Here is a 21,614-nt window from a genome sequence, read left to right on the forward strand (position 1 = left end):
GTGTTAGGCGGCATCTGCAGGCAGGAGCACTGTTTTCTCTCCAGGGAAGGTGAAGATGGGGACATCTAGACAGAACTGGCTTCTCTGACCTCCGTTTGAAGGGAGAATGACTGCCTCTGCTTTGTTTATACATATGACAAGCCTCCTGCAGCTCTGATGACGGAAACTATGAGGCTCAGAAGAACAGCCTTAGTCTAGCCTTAGGGGTACACATGTTCTAAAGGCCTAGGAAGAAAATGCTGGCCCTGTGCCTGGGTGTGATTTTGCCACAGGCATTTCATTCTGGAGAAGCAAATGAATGGCGTGTGTTTAGAAATCAGGCACTTAGTGATTATTACTTTAGAGGTTTTAAAACATTTAGCTCTGAACTTATCAGGCTTCAATGTATGACATTTCATACTCGCCAAAAGCCGTATTTAAAAAAAAACCCGAAAGATAAAATACATACCATGTTTCAAAGCTGTAAACAAAGAATTAGAATGACAGATCACTCCTGGTGGTAAAAGAAGCTATTATCTTGGGTAGACATACAAAAGGGTCTCTGCTCACTTGGGAGGGGCACGTTCAGGTCACCATAATTAAACATTGTTTTTCTCTCTTTAGTTTCAGAAAGGTTAGCAAGAAGTTGCTGCAGACGAAAGGAACAGCTGGATCATGCTTCTTTCAAATGGGAAAAAACTTGTGCCCTTCATCGGGGATGGATGAACCCGTGAGGAAATACTTAAGAAAAGGCTGAACTCATCCATCCTTTCATGGAGTATGCAATCTAATCAGCACTCGAAGAAAAGCGGAGGGGATTAGAAATAATAGTCTGTGTTTATTTTTGTCTGGGATCTATGGAAATGGAGGTTTATGACTCGATCCCTGCACTCACAGTTAGAATTGATGGCGCCTAGAATAGCACTGCAGCCAGGCTGGGGCCGGGCCTTATTGGATTCCACCAGCTAAGCAGCGGCTGTGGCTCCATTAAAGTGGTGTTTCTCTGGCTTCTTCTGACCTGTGGCCTCCTTCTGACATTGTTTTCATTTTTGGGCCACACTCACTCAGGGCTTCCTCCTGACTCAGTATTCAGGAATCATTCCCGGTGGACACAGGGACTATACGGTTCTTGATCTCAAGTTGGCCACATGCAAGGTTAGCACCTTGTAGTTTCTGGTCCCTACTGTGTCAAGTTTTTTTGTTGTTGTTGTTGCTGGTTTTTTTGGTTTTTGTTTTTAATCCACACCCGGTGATGCCCAGCGGTCACTCCTGGCTCTGCACTCAGGAATCACTTTTGGGGAACCTATGGGATGCTGGGGATTGAACCTGGGTTGGCAGCATGCAATGCAAATGCTCTACCCACCGTACTATCTCTCTGGCTCCTACTACGTCAGTTTTATCTGTTTATAACAGAACCCTCTCAGGATTTGGACAAGAGCTTCTTCCTTTGACTTGTTTTTCCTTTCTTCCTCCCCACCTCCATTCACCTTTGTTGTATTTTCTCATCAATAATTGTTGAACCAGGTTACCATTTCTGAAGCATTTTAACAAGAAGAAACTTAGAGAAATTACTTGGGACACAGAAACCCACACGGGCCATATTGGCCTATGCCTCATCCTGCAGTCTCTTGATGATAAAATTTAAATTTTATTTTATTATTTCTTTGTTGCTTTGTTTTGGACTCCCTAGTAATGTAGTGATGCAGGAGATGGGGTCACCAGAGCTTCACCCTGCATTGTCAGGAGGTGGGGGGGTGGGCGGGTCGAGTCCCTGCCCTGCACATGCCAGGTATGTGCTCCAGTTCTTGGAGCTATCGCCCTGGTCCTAAAATTTTTTTTTAATTGAATCACCATGAGATACACTGTTACAAAGCTGTTCCTGGTCGTGTTTCAGTCATACAATATTCTAACACCCATCCCTCCATCAGTGTCCAATTCCCACCACCGATGTCCCCAGTTTACCTCCCACCCCCCCAACCCCCACCCCAGTCTGTCTCTATGGGAGACACTTTCCTACTCTCTCTCTCTCTCTCTCTCTCTCTCAGGTTTGCAATTACAGATAATGAGAGATTATCATGTTTGTTTCTTCACCTATTTTCAGCACACAGTTCTTCATATATATATAAACATATATATATATATATATACGCACACACACATATAGTTTTAATGAATCACTGTGAGATAGTTACAGACTTACAAACTTCCGTGATTACATTTCAGTCACATAATGATCAAGTACCCATCCCTCCTCCAGTGCCCATTCTCCACCACCACTGTTCCCAGTATCTCTCCTGCCATCTGCCCCCCTACCCCCCACCTCTGTGGCAGGCACATTCCCTTTTACTCTCTCTCTCCTTTTGGGTGTTATGGTTTTCAATACAGGTAGTAAGTGACCATCATGTTTAGTCTATAGTCAACTTTCAGCATGCATCTCCCATCCTGAGCGAGCCCTCAAGCATCATTCACTTAGTGGTCCCTTCTCTATCCTAGCTGCCTTTTCCCCCAGTGTGTGAGGCTGGCTTCCAAGCTGTGAAGTGATCCTCCTGGCCTTTATCTCTATTATCCTTGAGTGTTAGTCTCCCATTCGGTTACTTTATAGTGCACAAATGAGTGCAGTCATTCTATGTCTGTCTGTCTCTCTCTCTGACTTACTCACTTAGTATGATGCTCTCCATGTTGATTCACTTATATGCAAATTTCATTATTTCATCTTTTCTAACAATCAGCACACAGTTCTTACCTAGAGTGATCATTTCCAACTCTCTTTGTCATAGTGGTCCCAACTCCCTTCTTTCCCAGCACGTGAAGCCAACTTCCAGTTGTGGGTCAATCCATCTGGCCCTTGTTTCTACTGTCCTTGAGAATTAATCTCATATTATGCTTTTTTATACTCCACAAATGAATGCTATCATTCTATGTCTGTCCCTCTTTTTTTTCTTTACTCATTTCACTCAGCATGATATTCTCCATGTCCTTCCATTTATAAGCGAATTTCATAACTTCATTTTCCCTAACAGCTGTGTAGACTCCATTGTGTAGATGTACCATAGTTTTTTTAAAAAATTTATTTTATTTTTTAAAAAATTTTATTGAATCACTGTGAGATACAGTTACAAAGCTTTCATGTTTGAGATTAAGCCATACTATGATGGAACACCCATCCTGCACCAGTGCACATTTTCCACCACCGAGATCCCCAGTATTCCCCTCTCCCCTCCCTATTCCAGTCCTCACCCTGCCTCTATGGCAGACAATTTTTCCAATACTCTCTCTCTACTTTTGGGCATTATGTTTTTCCTGAATTTTCCCACCACCATTCAAGCCTGCCTGCCAGGGGCAGACTCTAGATAATTTATTTTCCATTGCTTATTTTGAATATCATAAGAGTAGTGGCGGTATGCTTCTGGGATCCTAGGCTATAGATGGTTGGGTTCCAGAGACACCTCTGTAGGGCACTAATCTATTTTGGGATTCAGTTGGGAATCTCTAGACCAGGGCTGTTTTTGCACTAAGATGGAGCCCGGTAGAAGCTTGTGGGCATGACAGCTCGGCCACAGAGCCAGCAGAGAGCCGAGGTGACACAGCCTCGTGTCTCTACTGCCATGTGACCTGGAGATTTAGTCCTGGAACCCTCATACCTGGGCCTTGCTTGTGGAAGCTCTTGGACACTGGGGTTCCATTTGAAGTAGGCGGGGAGACTGCACCTGCTCTATCTGGGGTCCCCCAGTGAAATTGGCTCAGTATGGGGCCCAGAGGGATCTCTGGTGCTGTGGTACAGTCCAGGACCTGTACCATAGTTTCTTTAACCAGTCATCTATTCTTGGGCACTTGGGTTGTTTCCAGATTCTGGCTATTGTGAATAGAGCTGCGATGAACATAGAAGTACAGATAGCATTTCTGCTGTGTGTTTTTGGGCCCCTGGAATCTATTCCCAGAAGTGGTATTTCTTGGTCGTATAAACATATATTCTTAACTTGGTTTTGATAACAAAATCTAAACATTAAAAACATTTTTATTCATCTTCTGAACAATTCAAATAACTATGTATGCTTAAACTTCCTTCTGAATTCCCCACCTCAAATTTCTACAATTTAATACAATATTTTATTTTTACTTAATTATTGTATGTTGTATATATATGCAAAGTATACATATATATTTTTATCTCCCTGATGCCAGGGATTAGAGCCACAGTCCCATGTATTTTATCACTGAATCACAATCTAACACTTTCTATTATATTTATTTCTATTATATTTAAAGTCAATATTTAGCTTTACTAACATATAGAACTAATATTTTTACATATTATTGCCGCTGGCTTCCCATTACTTTTTCTGGATTCACTTTCTGTTTTTCTTTTCTCTCTTTTCCCCATGATTTTTGGGTTTCACCTGGCTCTGTGCTCAGAGATCACCCTGGGCAGTGCTCAGGGGAGCATCTGTGGTGTCAGGGATCACACCTGGTCTGCTGCTTGTAAGGAGCCTTCGAACACTGTACTGTGTTTCTAGATTCACTTTCTCTTTCTTGACAGATAAATCAGAGTAATTTGTTCAGAATGGGTCTGGTTGTGTTTCACTGCTATTCCTGAACGATCATTTATTTGGTATACTAGAGGATGAATCATACTTTCTAGGTGGCATCTTAAAATCCAGCTGAGTCTGCACAAAGGTCAGCTGTGCCCAGTGTCCCCGTCTTTTCTTCTCTATCAGAATCGTTGTTAAATCTCTGTGGTTGCATTCAAAAGAACAAAAGCAACCGTTGCTGGCGCGGATGTGGCGAGAAAGGGACACTCCTTCACTGTTGGTGGGAATGCCGACTGGTTCAGCCCTTTTGGAAAACAGTATGGACGTTCCTCAAAAAATTAGAAATTGAGCTCCCATTTGACCCAGCGATACCACTCCTGGGAATATATCCCAGAGAGGCAAAAATGTGTAGCCGAAGTGACATCTGCACTTGTTTGTTCATTGCAGCACTCTTTACAGTAACCAGAAACTGGAAGAAACCTGAGTGCCCAAGAATAGATGACTGGTTAAAGAAACTTTGGTACATCTACACAATGGAGTACTATGTAGCTGTTAGAAAAGATGAAGTCATGAAATTTACATACAAGTGGTACAATATAGAAAGTATCAAGCTAAGCAAAATGAGTCAGAAAGAGAGGGATAGACATAGAAAGATTGCATTCATCTGGGGGATATAAAGTAACAAAGTATGAGATTAATACCCAAGAATAGCTGAGATCAGCACCAGGAGGATTACTCCATAACTTAGAGGCCAGCCGGGTATCCTAGAGGAAAGGGCAGTTCAGATAGAGAAGGGAGCACCAAATAAATGGTGTTTGGAGGATCCTCCCAGGAGGGGAGATGCATGTCGAAAGTAGACTATGGACTGAACATGTTTGCCACTCAATGCCTCTTTCGCAGACCACAACACCCAAAAGGAGAGAGAGAACACAGGGGATTGCCCTGCCACAGAGGCAGGGGGGGATGGGGGGATGGGGGTGGGAGGGATATTATCCATGGTGGTGGAAAATGGGCACTGGTGGAGGGATGGGTATCTGATCATTGTATAATTGAAACCCAAGCACAAAAAATTGTAAATCTACAACTGTACCTCATGGTGTTTCACTAATAAAAAAAAAAAGAAAAGAAAAAAGATCTCTGTGGTTGACCACAACTGAAGTGATATTCTCATTTATGCTCTGTTTTATGTGGGGTTAGTGGTTCCCCCTGTATCTTCCATGCAGTGAATCAAGGACCTTTGCTCCTTCAGTTTTCTTGTTTTATTTTTTGGGAGGAGCACATCCAGCAGTGCTCAGGGATTATTCCTGGCTATGTGTTCAGCGATCACTCCTGCTGGGCGCAGAGGAACATATAGGTCGCCTAGAAATGAACCTGGGTCAGCCGCGTGCAAGGCAAGTGCCTTCCCTTCTGTACTGCTGTACTATTGCTCTGGCCCCATTCAGTTTTCTTGCTTGCCACACTTGAGTCCTTTCCAGAGAAAGCAGGGACTATTGATCTCAGTTTCCATTTCTTTCTTTTAATTTTTTTCAATGATTTTGGCCATGGCTGGTAGTGCTCAGGGGTCCATGTGTGGATCTGGTATTCAAACCATTGAATTGGCCAAGCTAGAGGGCTGCAGTTCACTTCAAAACCTCATGGTAGTCAGAAATCCCATTGCATAGGCTCAAGGGAAATGTGGAATGTGGTACATCCTCCTGTGTGCCAGGAGGAAATGAAGAAAGTGTCATGAACCCACATGTAGTCTCTGACGCATCAGGGCACAGGAGTTTGGTCTGACAGTTATTTTTCCTCAGGACTTTAAAGATTATATTTCATTTTCTTTGGACACGTTGGTAATGAGAAATGCATGGTTAGCATAATAATCCTTTTCTTGATAATTTGTCCTCTCTCTATCATTTAAGATTTTCCCACTCGTTCTTGATGGTTTGCAGTTTTATTTGCATGTTTGTCTTTATAGATTCCTTATATTCTGATCAGAAATTGATATTTTTTTTTTAGAAATTGATACGTTTTTTCAAACTAGAAACACTTTCATTTTAGTACTTTGAAAATTTTGAGTCAGGTAACTTTGAATATTGATTTTATTTAATTATCTTTCCCTGTAAAATTCGTCTAATTTTATTATTTTAAATGCTTATTTTTCTTGCACTTAAGGTAAGTGGTTACAATAGTGTTAACATTTTTGCTTTGGATATAAAAAGTTATTGCACCTTCTCCCCCACCAAGGTGCTTGAGACTCTCCACCGCTGTCCTTATTTCACTTCTAGATACCGTTTTCTTCCCTCCTATCCCCTCCCTTCGTTATTTGATAATCTGAGTTTTACAGTCAAAGTTCAGGAGTTTTTATATGATTCTCTTCTTTCATTTTTCTACCACAAATGAATGAGATTATCTGGTGTTTGGTCTTTGATTTATTTCACTCAGCATAGTACCTTCTAGATCCATTCATGTTAAGCAAACTGTAGAATTTCATTTTTTTCCCTTACAGCTGCACAGAATTGTATTAAGTAAATATACACCATAACTTCTTTACCCATTCATCTGTAGTTGGACATTTGGATTGTTTCTAATCTTTGACTCTTATACTTACCTCTGACATGGACTTAGGTATGCTATATCTTTTTGAGTTAATGTTTTTGTGTTTGGGGGGGTGGATAAATGCCAAGTGGAATTGCTGGGTTACATGGAATCTCTATTCTTACTTTTTGAGAAATCTCCATACTATTTTTCAGAGGCTGAATCAGACAATATTCCCACTGACAGAAAGTGAAGCTTGCTTTTTCACTACATCCTTGCCAACACTGGTTGTTTCCAGTCTTATTGATACAGGCTATTCTCACTATCATTAGATGATATCTTATTGTTTTGGTTTGTGTTTCCCTGATAGGAAGTGAAGATGAACACTTTCATATGCCTACTAGCCATCTGCATGTCATCTTCAGCGAAGTCTTTGTTCATTTCCTCTCTCCATGTTTTAAAGAGTAAGTAGGTTTCTTTGTTGTTGAGCTTTGTGAGTGCTTTTTATATCTTAGATATTAGCTCTTTATCTGATCTGTGTTGTGCAAATATTTTCTCCCATTCTGTAGGGGCTCATTTTATTTTAGCTTGAAAAATCTTTGCCATGCAAAACCTTTTTAATTTGACAAACTGGGATTACAAAGTTTATCAACAAACAGAGTGGGAGGGTGTGTGCATGTGTGTGTGCGTGTGTGTGTGTGTGTGTGTGTGTGTGTGTGTGAAGATTGGAGCAGAAGTCACATGAGGACAGTGGGGGAGGGTGATGGACATTTTGGTACTGATGAGGTTTTAACCATATTTTAATCATATTACCTAAAATAGAATTTAAATATTAAATAAGAAAGTGCTTGAAGCCAAGGAGATAGCTCAAAGGGCTGGAGCACATTTGCATGTGGATGGCTCCTCAAGGTTCTTAAAGCACTGCCAAGAGTACTCTTCCTCCCTCACTGCTAAATAGCACCTGAACACTTATGGGAATGACCTTAAACCAAACAAAAACAGCAACAATGAAATAAAAACATTTGAAAGTGCTAGATGTCAGGTCAAGGAGGAGCAGAACCAGGACGGCTCTAGTTGCGGTTACAACATGAAAAAATGCTAAAGTCTGCAGCATTGTTGACAGGCCCCAGCAGTGCCGCATTGAAAGGTCCAGCCTACATCACCAGGCAGCTCCAGGAGTGGCCCCTGGGACACAGTGTTAGATGAATACTGTAGTCAATTAGGAGAAAGTCACTTCGACTCAATCTGTCAAAGAAGGCTGGCTTCTACCAGAGTCCCATGTTCCTAGGGTGGAATCTAGGAACGATGCAAGCTCTTTCATGTAATGATGTGACAAAATCTCCCAAGCCACTGACCAGCTTGACTACAACACTTCACCACTGCACAACATGAGGAAACCAAAGTCTGACAAGTTAAACCCTGACTTTCAATGCATCCAAAAGCCTTGTGAATAGAATATTCTTTCCTATTTCAGTGCTTCTGTATCCTGATTAAAATAAAAAAAATGCTTACTTTCATGTATCATAGGGCTGACATCATGTATGAAGGTAGTATATCAGAGGAGGCATAAAATAAGGCAAGAAACTATTACCAAGAATGCAAAGCAAATTTGAAAAATCAGCAAAGTTTAAAATAAAATGTTCTCGGTTGGTTTCACGTACTACTTGCCTAGTGACATGAAAACACGTGATTTTGTAGTCCAAATCTGCAACTGAAAGGGGGAACAGTGGGGAGTCAATTCTTTTTCTTTATTCATCTGATTTAAAATATTTTATTTATTTTTATTTGTTTTCTTATTTTAATTTTTACCTTTTATTAATAATATTAAAGATACAGCAGGAACTGAGTTGTGGAGTGCCAGGTTACTTTAAATCTTTGTCCATGGAACAGATAACCAATCAGAATAGATAATGGGATGACTGGGGGTGGGATTTGGCAACAGATAAAAGGAAGCCCTCATGGGGGAGAGGGCAGTTGGGACAGAGAAGGGACCATTATGACAATCATGTTTGGAAGGGATCCCCTGGATGGGGATGTGTGCTGAAAATTGGCAAAGGACCAACATGATGGCCTCTCAGTATCTACATTCAAACTATAATGCCAAAAAGGAACGAGAGAGAAGAGAGAGGGGAGACAGAGAGAGAGAAAGAGAGAGAGAGAAAGTGGGAAAGTGGAGGGAGGTGTGGCAGGAGGGAGACAGGGATATTGGGAAATTTACACTGGTTGAGGAATGGGTGTTGGAACATTATATGAGTGAAACTCAAAGTAACAGCTGAAACTCAATGTAACAGTGAAACTCAATGTAACAGCTATGTAACTATCTCACAGTGATTTAGTTTAAAAAAATAATAAAAAAAGAAAAGAAAAAAAAGGAAGCCCTCAACCCCATCTCTCTCTCTCTCTCTGGCTCTCTCTCTCTCTCTCTCTCTCTCTCTCTCTGTCTCTCTTTGTGAGCACATGCTTTCTGGACTCTCTCCACAGAGCCCAGTATAGGTGGCCACTCAGGGACAGGACCAGGTAAGGGCCGGCTCAGATGCCCCGGGTAGCTGAGGTGCAGGTAGGTGGTTGTGGTTGGAGACACGGAAAGTGTGCAAGAGATAGAGAGAATGAAGCAGGGACTACACAGGAAAGTTGTTTGGGACAGGCAGCATGGGACAGTGACTTTGTTCATGGAAGGCGAGTAGAATGTGCGGGACAGGACAGGGAAGTCGTTCAATGGGTAAAAGAGAAGCTTGGAAATCTGGCTAGGGACTGGACCCTTCTATCTTTATCTGTATAGTAAGTGTTAACTTTTCTTCTACCAGGTTTTGCATGCAAATCTTTCATGCAATTCTCAAAAACCCACCAGTGCAGAAAAATCTGCTTTCGCTCTAACATTAGTACTATCATTAATAATAATAATAAATATATATATATATATATATATGCTGGAGCGATAGCACAGTGGGTAGGGCATTTGCCTTGCATGTGGCCGACCCAGGTTTGATTCCTCTGTCCCTTTCATAGAGCCCGGCAAGCTACTGAGAGTATCCTGCCCGCACAGCAAGGCCTGGCAAGCTACCCATGGTGTATTCGATATGCCAAAAACAGTAACAAATCTCACAATGGAGATGTTACTGGTGCCCGCTTGAGCAAATAGATGAACAATGGGAGGACAATGCTATATATGTATATGTATATATATATATATATATATATATATACTTTTTGAGTCATATCCAGCAATGCTCAAGGGTTACTCCTGGCTCTGCACCCAGGAATTACTCCTGGTGGTGCTTGGGGGACTATATGGGATGCTGGGGATCAAACCCAGGTCAGTTGTGTGCAAGACAAACGTTCTACCTGCTGCACTATCACCCTGGCCCCAATAATACTATTAATAATGATTTCTCATGTATATAATTCCAAAAGTGGGAGGTACTATTCGTTCGCAGTTTCAGTGACGCCTCTGCACTTGCCCCTTAGGAAATCTGCTTTTCAGCATGTAATGGACATTGATTGTTTTTGTCTTTCTAGCAACCATTCCCTTTTTTCTAATAGTCAGTTTGTCTTTCGAGAGTCCCCCTTTCTTGCTTCACGTGGTATCTTGGGGGGAATGGCACTCCCTGGCTAGACCTAGTCACATGACCCAAACCTGGCCAATAAGACATTCTCTCCCAGGGAATCTGCATTTTTGAGCGGAGATGTGAAACAATAGTTGCTCTTCCTGACAGAAAGACTTCTTAGGAATTCTTAGGAATGGAGAGTATCCAGTGATAACCAACCTTGGACTCTCACAACAGACTGAGGTTAGTAACTAATAGAGAGCTCTCTTTGTTTAATGATTATCTATTAAACACTCCCATTCATTCTCTCTCTGCTCTCTCTCTTTTTTACTCTTTTTAAACATTGTCTCTTTGTTTCTCTTTTTTTCCTCACCTCTTTGTGATCAAATCTTCTAGCTGAGCAGAAGCGCCTATTCAAGAAACAATTATTAAGAGCTGGGATCTGAACATGAAGATAAATGAGAATGTATTCTGCCCTCATTCATACTTGCCCTCATCTTCCGTCCCATTGTTTGCAGGGATGTTTAGGCCCTTGGGGACCCTTAACTGATGGTTGAAAGGATTTCCTAACCTTTCACCCCTCACCCCACTTCTCTCCCCTCAAATTGCTGTGCTCCATTAATCTTTCTAAAATTCAACTCTGACTTACTTGTATCAGTATAATTCTCTATTGGTCCTCCACGTCTTCCAAATAAGGACAATTGTATTGTCTCTAGTTTGATGTTGACAATATGATGTGTTTTCTTCTATCTCCTTCCTTATTCTCATCTGCCCCAATGTCCCCAGCCTCCAGCAGGCTTCACATCCCCCTTCCATCCGTTTGCAGGTCTGACCCACAGGGTCAAAACACCCTGCGAGAGAGAAAGAGAGAGAGAGAGAGAGAGAGAGAGAGAGAGAGAGAGAGAGAGAGAGAGAGAGAGAGAGAGAACAGGAGTTACTGTGCTGAATCAGTACCTGGTACAATTCCAGGAACTGATCCCCCAAGCATAGAGCTGAGAGTGACACAAGAACTGGGTGTAGCTCCTAACTGCCACCCTCCCCCCCAAGATACCGCCTCTTTTCTTCCCTGCCCATTCAAGAAATGCTCTCCCAAAACACAGGGGGGGTTCCTTTCAAAGTCCCCATCTATAGCATGTTGTACCTCTGAGCTTAATGGGACTTGGCCTTGTTTCATAGATATCGGGTTAAGACAGGTAGGACTTCCTAATTGGAAAGGGAGGAGATAGGTGCTTGCAAGGAAGCGGATAGGATGTAGTTTTCTCTGGAAATTTTCAGGGAGAGATATCATTTGCAGAAAATTTTATGAGATCTTTTTTCTCTTGCCTGGAAACAGTCCGTGAACAATGATTGCAATGGGTCTGGGTAGTTTACATTCAATTTACCTCCTTAAATTCATACAGTTTAAGTTGCATGAGACCACATGATCCTGAAGATCAAAAGGGAGAAAGAAAAATAGCCAAAACTCCTAGGAGGGGGTCAAAAGATAGTCAGAGCTATTTTCACTCTGCCTTGGGAAATAACAGCTGGGAGACACTCCTATGGCTGGATGACTGGTTTTTGGGTTCTCTGACTCTGACTTTGAGAACTGAGGAAATGTTTTAATTTTCTGCCCCAATTGTTTGGGTCCTGGGATCCCTGTCCAGTTCATTTCATGGAAATCTGGAATCCAGGAGTCAGTAGCAGTAAACGGGTTGGAAAAGGGAAGATGTGCTGCCAGCATCTCTTTCATGCTTAGCTTCCAGATCAGCCCATAGGGAGGACTTGTTTTCTTTGTTTCACAGGTGTCGAAACGTAAAAGAAGCTTAGTCATTCCTGGGATTACTCAGTAAGTGTTGAACTGGGGTTTCAAACTTTGCTCACACTCTTTCGGCTTCTACTGAGATCTTCACACTCTCCCTTCCATATTATCTGTTCTCCTTTTTGACTTTGCTCCCATTAGGCCCCAAAGCATTCTAGTTATCTCAATTCTAGAACAAACTCTCTCACTGACATATCATTCCCCAGAATCCAAGGAACTCACCTAAATGGGGCGTGGGGGGTGAAAGTTATCTCCCAGTTGATTCTGAGAAGCCAGCAATGATACAATAAGGTTCAGAGGCTTAATTATCTACCTATTTTATAAAAACTTAAAACTTCTTGTCAGTTCTTTTCATCTTGCTTTCTGTTTCTAAAGTTTATATGAATAGGTATATAGGTATCCTACCAAGGGATTGGGGTTATTATAATATGTTCTCTTTATCTTTAATAATATTCCTTGTCTTGAGGTCTACTTTGATAAGCAGCCATAGCACTGTAGCACTGTCCTCCCATTGTTCATTGATTTGCTCGAGCGGGCACCAGTAACGCCTCCACTGTGAGATTTGTTGTTACTGTTTTTGGCATATCGAATATGCCACTGGGAGCTTGCCAGGCTCTGCTGTGCAGGCGGAATATTCTAGATAGCTTGCAGGGCTCTTTGAGAGGGACGGAGGAATTGAACCTGAGTCAGCTGCGTGTAAGGCAAACGCCCTATCTGGTGTATTATTGCTAAGAAGCCATACCACTTCTTTTTTGTTAGTTTCTTGTTTTATAATATTTTATTTTATCCTTTCACTGCCATCTCTGTGAGTACAACATGCTTAAAATATATCTTCAATAGCCAGCATATTTCTCTTAAATGTTTTCAGATAGCTTTTGCCTCTCAGTAAGGAAGGAAGTATATAAGTGACATAATACTAAGGCAATTTTCAATTTACAGCTATAAATGGGTCTCAAAGACTTTCTTTTGGGGAAGGCTTTTTGGGTCACACCCAGCAATGCTCAGGGATTACTCCTGGCTCAGCATTCAGGAATTACTCCTGGCAGTGCTGCGGGGTTGCCAGGGATAGAACCCGGGTCAGCTGCATGCAAGGCAAAAACCTTACCCACTGTACTATCATTCCAGCCCCTCAAAGACTTTTTAAAAAATTTTATTGAATCACCATGAAATAGTTACAAGCTTTCATGTTTGGGTTACAATTACACAATGATCAAACACCCCTCCCTCCACCAGTGCACATTCTTCAACACCAACATCCCCGGTATACCCTCCCTTTCCACCCTTCCCCTGTCTCCATGGCAGACAATATTCCCCATACTCTCTCTCTACTTTTCGGCATTATGGTTTGCAATGCATATACTGAGAGGTTATCATGTTTGGTCCATTACCTACTTTCAGCAAACATCTTCCATCACGACCGATTCCTCAAGCCATCATTTTCTTAGTGATCCCTTCTCTATTCCAGCTGCCTTCTCCCCTTTGCTCATGAGGCAGGCTTCCAACTATGGAGCAATCTACCTGTCCCGTGTACCTTCTATCCTTAGGTGTCAGCCTCATGTTATGTTGTTTTATACTCCACAAATGAGTGCAGTCCTTCTATGTCTGTCCCTCTCTTTCTGACTCATTTCACTTAGCATGATACTCTTCATGTCTATCCATTTATAAGCAAAGTTTATGACTTCATCTCTCCTGACTTCTGCATAGTATTCCATTGTGTAGATGTACCAAAGTTTCTTTTTTTTTGTTCTTTTAATTTTTATTTAAGGTAAAGGTAAAGGCCCTCCCGTTGATCGTCGATTTGCTCGAGCGGGCCCAGTAACGTCTCTATTGGAGACTTTGTTGTTACTGTGTCTGGCATATCGAATACTCTCGGTAGCTTGCCGGGCTCTCCGAGAGGGGCGGAGGAATCGAACTCTGGTCGGCCATGTTGGCCGCGTGTAAGGCGAACGCCCTACCCGCTGTGCTAGTTGTAGATTTACAAATTTTTGTGCTTGGGTTTCAGTTATACAATGATCAAGTACCCATCCCTCCACCAGTGCCCATTCTCCACCACCACTGATCCCACTGATCCCACTGAGTGGTATTGCCGGGTCAAATGGGAGCTCAATTTCTAATTTTTGGAGAATCATCCATACTGTTTTCCAAAAGGGCTGAACCAGTCGGCACCCCTCCCACCCCCCATCCACCCCCATCCCACCCTGCCTCTGTGGCAGGGTATTCCCTTTTGTTCTCTCTCTCCTTTTGTGTGCTGGGGTTTGCAAAAGAGGCATTGAATGGCAATCATGTTCGGTCTATAGTCTATTTTCAGCATGCTTCTGCCATCCTGGGAGGATCCTCCCAACACCCTTTATTAGGTGCTCCCTTCCTTCTCTATCTGAACTGGCTTTTCCCCTAGGATGTGTGGCTGGCGTCCAAACCATGGATTAAGCCTCCTGGTACTAATCTCGTTCACTCTTGGGTGTTAGTCTCCTATTTTGTTACTTTATGTTCCCCAGATGAATGCAATCTTTCTATGTCTATCCCTCTCTTTCTGACTCATTTCTCTTAGCATGATACTTTCCATGTAGTACCACTTGTATGTAAATTTCATGACTTCATCTTTTCTAACAGCTGCATAGTACTCCACTGTGCAGATATACCAAAGTTTCTTTAACCAGTCATCTGTTCTCGGGCACTCAGGTTTTTTCCAAATTTTGACTATTGTCAACAGTGATGAAATGAACAAACAAGTGCAGATGTCACTTTGACTATACTTTTTTGCCTCTTTGGGATATATTCCCAGGAATGGTATTGCTGGGTCAAATGGGAGCTCAATTTCTAAATTTTGGAGAATCGTCCATACTGTTTTCCAAAAGGTCTGAACCAGTCGGCATTCCCACCAGCAGTGAGACTTTCTTAACATGTAGTCTTTTACCCCACTTTGGGCTTATATAATAAGACAAAATTCTAGAATTAGGTTGAAGAATATTAAATATTTGCATAATTAATGATGTACATTACCATGTTATTTTTCAAAAGGATGGGACCAATAGCAATGCACAAGAATACCAATTTTTCTTCTACTTTATCTGCATTGGAAGTTATTATTTAATTTAAAAATTAGTTTATTTGCAAATTTAAGTGTGCCTTAGTGGGATCATATTTAGTATATCTGAAGTTTTGATGTGCTGTAAAAATCTCCAAAGGAACAAAGAAAGATCCAAAATAGATAGTTTGTGAGAATTGTGAAAAATATTTTTAGGTATATGGAGTGAAAAATGTGAAGATCTGAGAAGACAAAGGATCCTCTGGTTGAGACTGGCCCCCATCAAAAAGAACAAAAGCAATCGGTGTTAGTGCGGATGTGGCGAGAAAGGGACCCTCCTTCACTGCTGGTGGGAATGCTGACTGGCTCGGCCCTTTTGGAAAACAGTATGGACGATTCTCCAAAAATTAGAAATTGAGCTCCCATTTGACCCAGCAATACCACTCCTGGGAATATATCCCAGAGAGGCAAAAGAGTATAGTCGAAGTGACATCTGCACTTGTTTGTTCATTGCAGCACTGTTTACAATAGCCAGAATCTAGAAAAAACCTGAGTGCCCGAGAACAGATGACTGGTTAAAGAAACTTTGGTATATCTGCACAGTGGAGTACTATGCAGCTGTTAGAAAAGATGAAGTCATGAAATTTACATACAAGTGGTACTACATGGAAAGTATCATGCTAAGAGAAATGAGTCAGAAAGAGAGGGATAGACATAGAAAGATTGCATTCATCTGGGGAACATAAAGTAACAAAATAGGAGACTAACACCCAAGAGTGGACGAGATTAGTACCAGGAGGTTTAATCCATGGTTTGGACGCCAGCCACACATCCTAGGGGAAAAGGCAGCTCAGATAGAGAAGGGAGCACCTAATAAAGGGTGTTGGGAGGATCCTCCCAGGATGGCAGAAGCATGCTGAAAATAGACTATAGACCGAAAGTGATTGCCATTCAATGCCTCTTTGCAAACCCTAGCACCCAAAAGGAGAGAGAGAACAAAAGGGAATGCCCTGCCACAGAGGCAGGGTGGGATGGGGGTGGAGGGGGGCTGGGAGGGATACTGGGATCCGTGGTGGTGGGAAATGGGTACTGGTGGAGGGATGGGTATTTGATCATTGCATAACTGAAACCCAAGCACAAAAATTTGTAAGTCTACAACTGTACCTCATGGTGTTTCACTAATAAAAATTTAAAAAAAAAAAGAATCTTCTGGTTGATTCTGAAGAATACATTTACCTCTTAATATCTCTCTATCCTTTCCTCTTCAAAACCTCATGCCAAATCTATATTCTGTTTCATTCTAAGGCATTGTCTCAAAGGAATTTTTAGGATGCATATTTTGATATACCTAAGGGAGGTTGATGTGCTTAGAATAACTATTGGTCCCCAATGACATTGAGAAAATAAAAATCTTTGCTAATTAGGTAATTTTGTAGTAAGAAAACATAATGATTTCTATTTTGCAATTAAGTATGAGCATTTCTTTCATTACAAACTGCAATTCTTCTTTGTTATGTGAAAGTAAGAACTAATTTTATTTTCAGATCAATAGCTGCTGTGCTGAGTTAATAGATGTAAAATGTGAATATGGTATCAAATAGCAAATCAGGTTGCTGGAGTTTGAGTTCATCTTTCTAATCAGACCACATAGTGAGGCCACTTTGCATGAATCAGAAAATCCTGGTGCTCTGGAATTTTCTGAATTAGTAGAGACCATCCTGATTGACACAGGTCTCCAGAAAAATCACAAAAGGATTTTGAATAAATGCTTTCTTCTAGGTATGTCTCATCAAATTGGTGTGGTTCCGAAATGTGTTTTCTCAAGGGTTGTAATGCATATTTGCTTTTCACTGGCCAGGCTGAGCCAATAATGATTGCAATCAATAAGAAAGTCTTTCATCAGAGTTTTATGATAGTGGCTTTAAGGCTCTCCTGACATGAGATGAACTCAGTTAAGTTTTATTGGTAATTTACCAGCTATACTTCATGAAATCCACTCAAAGAATTTCAGAATTCATTTCATCTGCAACAAGCAGTGAAAGCTTCCGCAGGTTATAGGCACCCCGATCTCATTTCCAGGCTGGCCAGCACCCAATAGTGTTTGCCCATAGACCCTGCTCATAACCGCTGACCTCAGTTGGCTCAGGGACACACAAGTACCTGAGTTATATCTCTTCTTTTCTAAACTTACACACTTACACACATGCACACACACACACAAGTATGCAAGTGCATGCATGTGCGTGTGCGTGTGCATGCACACACACACACACACACACACACACACACACACACACACACTGGATAGTATCCTAAGTTCTAGTTCTCTTCATGAGCTTGAAAAAAATCACAAAAAGAACCCTAAATTCTTTTTGATTTAAAGTGATGTTTTAGATCTATTATTTCATTTAAGCCTAATAATGATATTTTGAGGTGAGGATAAGGTTATTATTTTTTTTATTGACAAAGCAGTCAATGGTCATTAGAAACAAGCAACTTGCCAAGGTTACACAACTCTCACTTGGTAGCTGACACTATTGAAGACATCTAACTTTGCATGAAAGCCCATCATATTGTCAGATATTACTTTGACTTCTAGGGAGAACTAGGTTACTGAATCTTTGCAGCGAGTGGGTAAATAGTCTACACCCTACTTGGTCAAATGAAAGGTTGGGGAGATATGCGTTACGTGCACTGAAGAGTTGTAAGTGCTTATCACTAATATGTGATGTGTTTATTTATTGATTGAAGGTCAACAAGACTTCTAAGAAGCTCTGGGAATCTCCCTGAAAGACATCTAGAAATTACTTTCTACTTATGCTCTTATATTTATCTGACAGCAGTTTTTAACCTTAGGTCTGCCCATTCATTCCATTCTGCAGGTATTTAAGGTTGGAAATAACTACCTGAGCAGAGGTTTTCAGAATTAATTGCACATTGGAATTACCTGAATTTACCTGTTTTTAATCTTAAAAACTCAGAGACTATAAAATCCAGATCCCGGAACCGCGGGCCGCGCGACATCTTATCAAAACCTTTTTTTTATGACATCTTATTGTCTCATTATTACTTTGGACAAACTTGCAGGCTATCGAATGTAGCCTGCCCACAGGGCAGAGTCTGGCAAACTCCCCGTGGTGTACCAAATATGCCAGATACCAGTAACAATGATGGGTCTCATTCTCCTAAATAGCCTTGAATATAATCTCAGGGCTAGGATGAAAGAGACGTTACTGGGGCCTGCTCGAGGCAATCGACGAATAACAGGATGATGAAATGATGAAATGAAATGAAATCTTAAAAACACTGAATCCTGGGTCCTGTCATTTGACATCATTCTATTATAATTGTCTTGGTTGTGGTCTGACCTCAACCATATTATAGGAATATTAGAAAGACATTAGGGGTTTTAAAAGGTCTCCATGTAACTCAGATAAGAAAGAACAGTTAGAAACTCTGCCCTGGAACATCCTCATTTGGTTTTGCTTGCTGTGCTCTACAGTATGATCCCAACATTGGGTTAAGACCCGTCTTCCTCTGTTCGTATGTGTATTTTACTCTATCTCTGGCATCTAGCACTGTGCCTAACACTTGTGAGAAGCTTAAAACCTATTTGTTGGAGCTGGAGCAATAATATAACGAGCAGGGCATTTGCCTTGCATGCAGCTGAACCAGGTTTGATCCTCTGAATTCCAGAGCCCAGCTCAGGAGTGATCCTTGAGCACAGAGCCAGGAGTAACCACTGAACACTGCTGGTTGTGGCCCTAAAACAAAAAATCAAAACATGCCTGTTGAATGAATGAGTGATTGGATAAATGTGTTCATAGCCAACTAATTTCTATATTTTATAATCCAAGGAAAGCTTAGGCTACCGACCTTATCCCTCTATACCCCTCCTGTGCTTTCTCCACTCATGGGATGAAATTCTGACTCTGCATTCTTGTTCCCTTGGTTACGTTATCTAGCATTCATCCTATTAGACTCTCAGGCCCTGGAAATCTGGAGTTCACCTAGTCCTCTTGGATGACCCCTTACCTTCCCACCTGGACAAAAACAACCATCTTTAAACTGATGAAAACAGATACTATGCTTGATCTTAGCCAAAAGACTGAGAAGCAATGAGATAGTTATCTGTAAGGACTTGCTGTGACCTTATGATTCATGGGAAATATGTATGTCACACGAATGACCAACATGTATATTTCTCATACATATTTGATCTTCATCCATGAGAAATGGCTCACAGCTCTCAAAGTCTTTTTGTTTCCTAAGTGTTGGGAGTGTCTTGATGTGTTAATAAAGGCAACTCTTGGAAATCAACTGAGGATCAGGGCTGATTGCTAGGTAAATCCATCACAGGATTCAGGGGTGACACTTCCCCAGTTCCCCTCCCCTTCCCACCTCCAGGGAAGAGAGAGGAACTGGAAGCTGAATTCAGTTGTGAATGGCCCAATGAGTTCATCAGTTGATATGCAAGGAAATTGCCATAAGTGCCCATAAAAAGGAGGGCCTCTGGAGAGCTTCCAGTTTGGTGGCCTTGTAGAGGTTTGGAGTGAATGGCATGCCTGGAGAGGGCATGGCAGATTCCTGCCTAACCAGACTGCCCCCACCCTCTCACCTTATCTTACTCATTTGAATAGGCATTATATGTGATAATCGATGATCTAGTGACAAACATTTCTAGAGTTCTTTTGTGTATCCTAGCAATAACTGGCCTTGGGAACGTGTGCTTTATAGCATGTGGTCAGAAGCACAGTCAGACACGAGCTGGCCTTGTGACAAGTACCTCACCCAGGCCAGTGGGCCTGGATGCCATCTCTGGAGTTGAGCTGAAGTGTCCAACACCCTGCTGATGTATGGGGATTCCTATTGGTGTGGCAGACAGAAGTCTCCATGCCCTTGTTGGAAGCAGGCCTCAGGTCTCCAACCACATACTTGCCCTGCTAAATTGTGTGACACAGGTTCAATGCTCAAGAATATGTGTAAGTGTGACTAACATCTTCCTGGCCTCTATGAGCCCAATTCCTTCCTGAATCCTCCCTTTGGAGGTTCTACAGCAAGATGACCAGAAAGATAACATAGGGCTAAGGTGTTTGCCTTGCATGTTGCCGACTCGGGTTCATACCCCCCAGCACTGTATATGGTTCCTTGAGCATCACCATGTGTGATACCTGAGCACCTCTGGGTGCCATCCCTAAGGAAACAACAACACAAAGTTTGACTTACTGCAGCAGTTGGTTTCTGGGCCTTTCATTCCTGAGTTGCTTCCTTTCCTGGGTCTCAGATTCCTATCTCTTCACTGGCTTATCCATCTCTGTGGTCTTCCTGTACCTGCCCACACAAGGACACGGAGAAATGAGAGAAAGCCCCTGCTGAAATGAGAAAGATTTTCCTAGGGGTCCCCAGTAGTCAATAATACCAGCTGGTTTTCCTTTCTAAATGCCTGCATTTCTGTGAAATTGAGGGAAAAGTAAAGTCATGATTGGTAATTATTATTATTATTATTATTATTATCATTATTTTGCTCAGGGCTTACTCCTGGCTCTGCATTCAGAAATTACACCTGTCAGTGCTTGGGGGACCATATGGAATGCTGGGGATCTAACCCTGGTTGGCCGCGTGCAAAGCAAACACACTCCCCACTGTCCTATCACTTCAGCTCCTGTACTGTGTATTCTTAAGGACACTATTCATTGCATTTGGTGATCTGGCCAGTGCACAGCCCACACAACTTTTGGCAGTGGCTTTATTCCTGCTGATCTTTTTGTTGTGATTCTGATGTTTTGTTACCTTGGAAGTCTATATTCTTAAAAAATTTATTATAGCACCATGATTTATCAAGTTGATCATAATACAGTTGTATCAGGCATTAAATATTTTAACACCAATCTTACCACCAAAGTGACCTTCTCTCCACCAATGTCTTCAATTTCCCTTCTCTCACCCCCCAGACTGCACCCTTGGCAGGCACAAAAAATTCACTTTGTTTTTTACCACACAAAGGCAAATGGAATTATCAAAACTTAGACCAATATAAGTCAATTTGTGATATTTGTTATATTTCACAATTGTACTACTGAAGTCATTGAGGATCTGTTGGACTGGTTGGTGCTAGTTGAGCCTTCTGTGTTATTGTTTCATCTCATTGAACTTGGTGGTCTTTTATGCAACTTTCCCATCAGATTTACTGTGATCATAATGGACTGACAGTACCATGAAAT

General features: G+C 41.7%; 1 pseudogene; it reads right to left on the reverse strand.

The window, feature by feature from the left end:
• Positions 1-19,393: 19,393 nt before the first annotated feature.
• On the reverse strand, positions 19,394-19,513 carry LOC130027934 (uncharacterized; annotated as a pseudogene).
• Between the last annotated feature and the right edge of the window lie 2,101 nt (positions 19,514-21,614).

Source organism: Sorex fumeus, unplaced genomic scaffold (genome assembly GCF_029834395.1).
Source record: "Sorex fumeus unplaced genomic scaffold, SorFum_2.1 ptg000037l, whole genome shotgun sequence".
Taxonomy (NCBI): Eukaryota; Metazoa; Chordata; class Mammalia; order Eulipotyphla; family Soricidae; genus Sorex; species Sorex fumeus.